The sequence below is a fragment of the Tursiops truncatus genome, chromosome 3 (assembly GCF_011762595.2).
Source record: "Tursiops truncatus isolate mTurTru1 chromosome 3, mTurTru1.mat.Y, whole genome shotgun sequence".
NCBI lineage: Eukaryota > Metazoa > Chordata > Mammalia > Artiodactyla > Delphinidae > Tursiops > Tursiops truncatus.
Genome location: NC_047036.1, coordinates 131,406,363 through 131,413,687, shown reverse-complemented (window position 1 = coordinate 131,413,687; position 7,325 = coordinate 131,406,363). Strand labels below are relative to the sequence as shown.

Sequence of the window (7,325 nt, the reverse complement as noted above, 5' to 3'; positions counted from 1 at the left end):
TTGGATCTTGATTTACAAACTTTATTTGGATCTATTTTTTACAAAGAAAAAATAAAATCAGTAATTTTAAAAGTGACTAGATATTTGATAATACTAAATAACCATGAATATCTTCAGTGTACTAATGGTATCGTCCTATTGATAAAAGGATGTCACCTTTTAGCGATGAATACTGAAATATTTAGAGATGAATACAAAGAAAAGAATTGGAGAGGGCCATAGGGATCAGCCAATTAAATCATATTATTTTGCAGATGAGAGGAGAGTGGCTTGAGACACAGAAGTGGGTGGGGTCCGGTGGCTAATAAGCACCCAGGTCTCTAATGCTCAGTTCCCAGAATTCAAGACCAAGCCACACCATGTGGCATCTTAAATACTTCTATGATCCTGGTAAAACTACAACTTGCCTTCTATCTAGTATCAGAAAACTGGTAAGAATATATAGGACACAGGAGGAGTTGTGCCTCGTGTGAGGGAGCTTGAGATGGGTAGGAGGAGTTTATTTTTATATAGACTTTACTATAGCAGTTTTAGGTTGACAGCAAAATTGAAGAGAAGGTATAGAGAGTTCCCATACATGCCCTGCCCCACACATGCGCAGCCACCTCCACCATCAACATCCTGCACCACACTGGTATAATGGTTACAACTGACGAACCTACACTGACACATCAAAATCACCCGAAGTCCAGAGTGTACCTTAGGGTTCACTCTTTTTTTTTTTTTTTTTTTTTTATTTATTTATTTATTTATTTATTTTTATTTTTTTTTAACATCTTTATTGGGGTATAATTACTTTACAATGGTGTGTTAGTTTCTGCTTTATAACAAAGTGAATCAGTTATACATATACATATGTTCCCAAAAAATATGGAACGCTTCACGAATTTGCGTGTCATCCTTGCGCAGGGGCCATGCTAATCTTCTCTGTATCGTTCCAATTTTAGTATATGTGCTGCCGAAGCGAGCACTAGGGTTCACTCTTGAAGTTGTACATTTTATGGACTTTGACAAATGTATCCACTATAATGGTATCATACAGAATGGTTTCCTGCCCTAGAAATCCTCTGTTCTCTATCTATCCATCCCTCCCTCGCACCACCCCCTGGCAACCACTGATCTTTTTACTTTTTCCATAAGTTTTCCTTTTCCAGAATGTCATATAGTTGGAGTCATACAGTATGTAGCCTTTTCAGATTGGCTTCTGTCACTTAGAAATGTGCATTTAAGTTTTTTCCATGTCTTCTTATGGCTTGATAGCTCGTTTCTTTTCAGCACTAAGTAATATTACATTGTCTGGATGTACCATACTTTATTGATCCAGTCACCTACTAAAGGGCATCTTGGTTGCTTCCAAGTTTGGGCAGTTATGAATAAACCTGCTGTAAACATCTGCGTGCAGGTTTTCATGCTAACTTAAGCTTTCAACTCCTTTGGGCAAATACCAAGGAGGGGCATGATGGATGGCAGGATCGTAAGGCAAGAGTGCATTTAGTAAGAAACTGCCAGACTGTCTTCAAATGGGTTTAACAAATCAGCTCCTCAAGTGAAAATCATGCATATCCAATGTTATTCTAAAAATATCTTAGAAAGGCAGCATGTTGAGGCTGAAATTACAGATTTCAAAAGCCTCTAAGCTGTAAGTTCTGTGAGGGAAGGGAATTTTTTAGTAGGTCACTGTATTCCCAATAGTATTCCTAGTACCTAGAAGAGTGATGGTACATAATAAGTTCTCATAAAATGTTTGTTAAATGAATAGATGAATCCAAAGGAAAAAGATATTTCTTTCAGTTTTACAGCAGACAGTTGTTTGTTTGTTAAACAAGTGTAGTGAAGACTCATCTTAGGGGCCTGGTAGTGTGAAAAATAAGTATTTTTAAACAATGGATTATCACTCAGATCAAGTCTTCACCCTATAAGAGATGTGAAAGTCTGGAACAGACAGAGAAAAAAGCAGAATGAAGCCTTGCCTCTTACTCTGGGGCATGTGCTCGTTGCATGAAATGGGGGACAGAATCTTCTGCATTATTTAAATAGTTCTCTCTTCACTTGACATGCATGTACAGTTGAATTTACGTAAATTAAATGCACATAAGCTGAGGCTCCACTATAATTGCAAAACCATTGCATTGGAAATAAGCTTTCATTGAAATCACATTAGAAACCAGAAAGATTAAATTAGATTTAGAAACATATTTGGCCCCATCAAGAAATAGATTACGGGGACTTCCCTGGTGGTGCAACGGTTAAGAATCGCCTGCCAATGCAGGGGACACGGGTTCAAGCCCTGGTCCAGGAAGATCCCACGTGTCGCAGAGCAACTAAGCCTGTGCGCCACAACTACTGAGCCTGCGCTCTAGAGCGCGCGAGCCACAACTACTGAGCCCACGCGCCACTACTGGAGCCCATGCACCTAGAGCCCGTGCTCTGCAACAAGGGAAGCCACCGCAATGAGAAGCACTGCAATGAAGACCCAACTGAGCCAAAAATAAAATAAATAAATTTAAAAAAGAAAAGAAAAAAGAAATAGATTACAGAAAGTTTATAAAACAATACAGATACACATCACAGGCCAGTAAAGTACCTGGCTAGGAAAGGAAACAGCCTCGTTACCTAAACCAGGAAAGGAAAGATGTGATCTAACTTCAAAACAATGACTAGGGAGTCAATCAAACCTTTGAAGGAAACCCCTGCTCTTCAAATTTAAGCAATTCACCTACTCATCTGGCCTCAGTTTCCCATGACATAAAAGAGGTACAATAATACCTATGGGTACTGAAAGGAGAAAAACTATACGTGACAGGTCTAGCACACTGGTTTTCAATTTTCAAAACAAACTCACAAAAAAATCATAGTAACAAGTCCTTAAATCTAATATGAAGTTCTGGGAAATACAGGTTTGCTGATCCTAAGCCTTCCCAAACACAGTACTTCCCACCACAGCGCAAGCTAAGCTACTATTTAATATTTATTAAGAATCCACGGAGCCCTATGAATTACATAAACATGCCTTAGATGGCAGGCTATTAGCTTTCCCTCACCATTCTTCCCAGGCAAATGTGAAGCTAAATTAGTCGCTTATCATAAGGTTCTCTGAAAACATTAAAGTCTAAAGAAATGCCTGATAGTTCTTAGCCGTCTGGCACCAAGTGCTGCTCACAAACGGCCATGAACCATTTGGTAAAAATTAAAAAAAGTCTATCTTAACTTTACATTTCACTTACTGAAGGTTCTAAGTTGCGAAATTTCTAAGAGGAGAAAAGGGTTTATTCAAAAGGAAAACAAATGGGTAAACCCTTGAACTCATTCGCAATCTCACAGGAAAGCTTAAAGAAATTTCTACCTCTAGCGTCCAGTTTTAATGAATAAACTTAAGGCAAATTATACACTTTACCCATCCACGCATGCACCCAGGTGTATACACACATAATACACACTTGGGAAAGGATAAAATGTGGTTGCCTTCCTTTCTACGTCCTTTCACATGAACAGCAACACATCAACTTGCTAAGAAACAAGCAAAGCTGCCACCAAGAAGCTTACCTACAATGCCTCTCACGTGAAAGGAGAGCTCTCCATCTGCCATGAGCCACTCACCTCTTCCAGACTAAGCCACTGAAAACAGTTCTCACTTGCCTGATGATAACAGACTTCTACCTGGTCTCTAATCAATTCATCTCTGGCTGACCTCAAGCCGTTCTCTACCCTGTAGCATGAATGAGCTTCTCAAGATAAACCATTTCTATTACTCAGCCTAAAATGTTTCAAAGACTTCTCACTGCCCTTAGGAAAAAATACCAAATCCTTACCGTGGTTTAGAAGATTTTCTGAGACCTGGCCCTTATTTCACCAGTCTCATCTCAGATCATACACTTCCACCTACTCAATGTGCACCAGCCATACTGGCCGCCTTCCCTTTACCGTGAAGAGCCATGTTCCTTCTGGCCTCAGGGTCTTAAGCATATTGGAAATACAAAGTATGATCTTTACCCCACAAACCCTCAGAAAGAGATTTTCTGGATGACTTGGAGTCTCCTCTTCTTTCTCATTCATGCGGAAGTTGGGTTCACTGGTCCAGGAATGTTCCAGATATTCCATGGATATTAACTCCCTTCCTTCCTTTAACAGTGGAAATATATCCTCTTTGCTGGGATCATATTTTCTAATACTTTTTTCTCATTTCAATTTTCTCTCTCTCATTCTGCCCCCACCACCCACCCAAAATCTCAAGACTGTTCACAATATATTTATCCTCACCCCATATACAAGCTGGCAACCTGGATGCTTAACTCACTTCTCAAGCAGAGCTGGAATCAATTGAGCCCCTCTCCTGGAGTAGTTAGAAGAACATTACTTATCTTTCAATGATTTTATGACAAGTTCCAGCTTCTGAAAATGACTGGATATTACTCTAAAAATAAAACATTACTTATAATTATCCCTTAGAATGGAACAAATCATTATAATAAGTTGAAAAGTTATCTTGGATATGGAGGAGAGAGTACTTATTTGAAAAAAAATTGCCAATGTACATGAAAAAAAGCTCATTTTGGGGAGGAAATAGGAGAACAAGAAACTGCTTCGTGCTTTCTGAAATTCATTATGCTGATGCTAATAACCAACCCAATGGTGTACAGTCTCCCAGAACCCTGGGAAAGAATTCCACAAAGTGTGCTGTAACGAACAGACACTATAGGTGAGTGAAAAGTATTTTCTTAATTCTTGTTGGAGATGATATTTCGGATTTTTTTTGGATAGGAACTGAGACAAATAAGTTAACGTGGAAATATGGCCATTATATACAATTGCAAGGGAAGAAATAAAGCCTTACAGAAGTCTGTGAATAGGAAAAAGGAAGTATCAGTCAAAGTAATGATAAAATCAAAGTCCCATTCATATGCATTGACTCACTTCTTCTTAACTAGCTTATCAGGAAGGTTCTATTATAACCTCCACTTCACAAGTGGGGAAAACAAGGAACTTGCCCAAAGTAGCAGTGCTGGATTTGAATCAAGGCGATTAGGCTCTAGAAGCCACCCTCATAGCCAAGGCACTGAACTGCTTCTCATGTATTAAACCAGACACAAAGGGATATGTTCAATATTACATTGTGCCACTGACCCCCCCCCCCCACAACACCCTGGAGTTAGTAGCTCCAGATAATGCAGAAATAGACACACACAAGGTTGTGTAAAGAGGAAAACTGCATCTTAGAGATCTGACGTGTACCAAATGATGCAAGATCTCCTAGCTCCTAATCCATAGGCATTCCCCCAAACCAAGGTTCCCCATTTGGAGTGCCTTTGAAACACGTGTCACTGTGTTGACAATAAGTCAGACAGTGGGTGATAAGTGATTTAGCAGAGTAAATACAGGCCCTATGGGTTATCAGGGAGGGATAACCTCCACCTGGGGTATTAGAGAAAGAGGGGCTGCTATCTGAGGTTGAAGAGTATAGAGCTGACTAAAGCATAAGAAGAGAGAAAGAGATGTGAAGGTATTTCTACACAGAAAACACTGCACAGGAGAGCCTGGAAGAGAGCATGCTATGTTTTCAAGGAACCTAAGGAAGTCTCATATGGATTCATATGAATGAATGAGATACACATTTTTAGGATGGAACATTATAAGCAATCACAGTGGAAAAATCAACTGGGATGAGACCACACAGAGCTGTGCAAGCTACATGAAGGAGTTAAACAGATAAAGCTAGTTTTAGAATTAAGGAGAGAGCAAGACTTCTAGCTGGCATGGCTCCCCCCTACCCTCCCAGTCCACGTGCCTACTGTAACACCCCCACTAGAGAGAAATCAGAGAAGAACTAAACAAAACTGAATGACTGAGATCTGCACAGGGGCTGAAAAGAAGATGAAGCCAGAAGGTAAGACGTGAAGGGAGAAGAGGGAAGAAAGCATGTGTCCAAAAAATGGAGTTTTTACATCCCGAGAAAGCAAGCAACCACAGTGATGAAGACTCCTCTGAGCGATGAGATCAAAGGATTTTCCAGCGGTATGTCGAAGCCAGCTAGCGAGAGCTACATGTTCCATTTTCAGGAATTTTGTGAGCTGGGTGTTAAATCGTTGGTAACTTGAAATCAGGCAGGTTGGGAATACTTTTTCCCTGAACACCAGCAAATGCTTTCAAATAAGGGTTTTCCTTTCTGAGAGCTGGTGACCAGCGCACTGTTGCCCATACTCACAGAGGATTTAGCAGCATTATTGCTGTTATTGGAGGGAGGTAAGTAGAACAGTACAGAGGAGCCATTTTTGAAGTTTCCCATTTCTCCATGCACTCTTCATGCATTGGAAAAGGTAACACAAACCCAAAGTAAAGTGTGGTGCATTTTAAGGGCTTCTGTGTTGGCTTGTCTCACTCTCAGTGAAGCTAAATACTGAACATGATCAACCCTCGTATCCATGAGTTTCTATCCATGTTTGTAGCTATAAAGCTTTACAAAATTTATTGAATAAAAGCATTACCTTTGCTTAAGAAAGGCAACAAGGCTTGGTAGAAATTCCATCTATGGATCTCAACACTGCCAAAGATCCCATCAGTGGCCTCAATATCCTTAAAGGAAGTAAGATTAGGAGTTTTACAAGGCTGTTCCAAAGACAGAAAAGAACATACCATAAAGATATATTCCAGACAGTATATGAAAAGTAAATACCTAAGAACTTTCATTATTTATAATTGATCACATTTATTGAATGCTTGCTATATGTGTAAGGCAACCAATCACATAAAAAAACTACACCTGGTTACAAGTATTAGTCCCATTTTAGTTGAGAAAATTCAGCCTTAAAAGTTAAATAGCTTGTCCAAAGTTGTATTATTATTAAGAGACAAGAGTTCTCAGCCACTGAATCCATAGCAAAACTCTTAAAACCTACAATAAGTGCCTTACAAAGATATTTTAACATTATTAGACGTTATGGGATGCAGACAGTACAAAGTAATTGTTACAATTTTGAAACTAACATTATTAAAATGAAACATGTGGCCTACAATACACCCACTTACCAAATTAGACAACATTCTTCATACTTTTTACAAGATATATAATGAGTGTCCATGTCAATTGAAGCTAATGGCCTACTTTCTTACATCTCGTACATTTCTAGCCCAATCAGTTGAGTGGTACACATACCAAGAGGCAACTATGTTTGTTCCCAAACCTGTTTATCTCAGTTATTCTTGCTTACAAAAGTGCTTGTTTCTACAATATCATAAACACCATGTAAACCAATAAAAATATGTGGAAAAACTGGACTTGCTGTTTTCATAGAGTAAGTTGAAAAATAGTGGTGCAAGGAATTCCCTGGCAG

The 7,325-nt window shown here is 39.2% G+C and overlaps 1 non-coding gene across 1 annotated transcript; it reads right to left on the bottom strand.

Annotated features, from left to right (window-relative positions):
* Positions 1-864: 864 nt before the first annotated feature.
* On the bottom strand, positions 865-971 carry LOC117312050 (U6 spliceosomal RNA). Its single transcript, XR_004526218.1, has one exon. It is a non-coding gene; the product is annotated as a U6 spliceosomal RNA (small nuclear RNA).
* Positions 972-7,325: the final 6,354 nt, after the last annotated feature.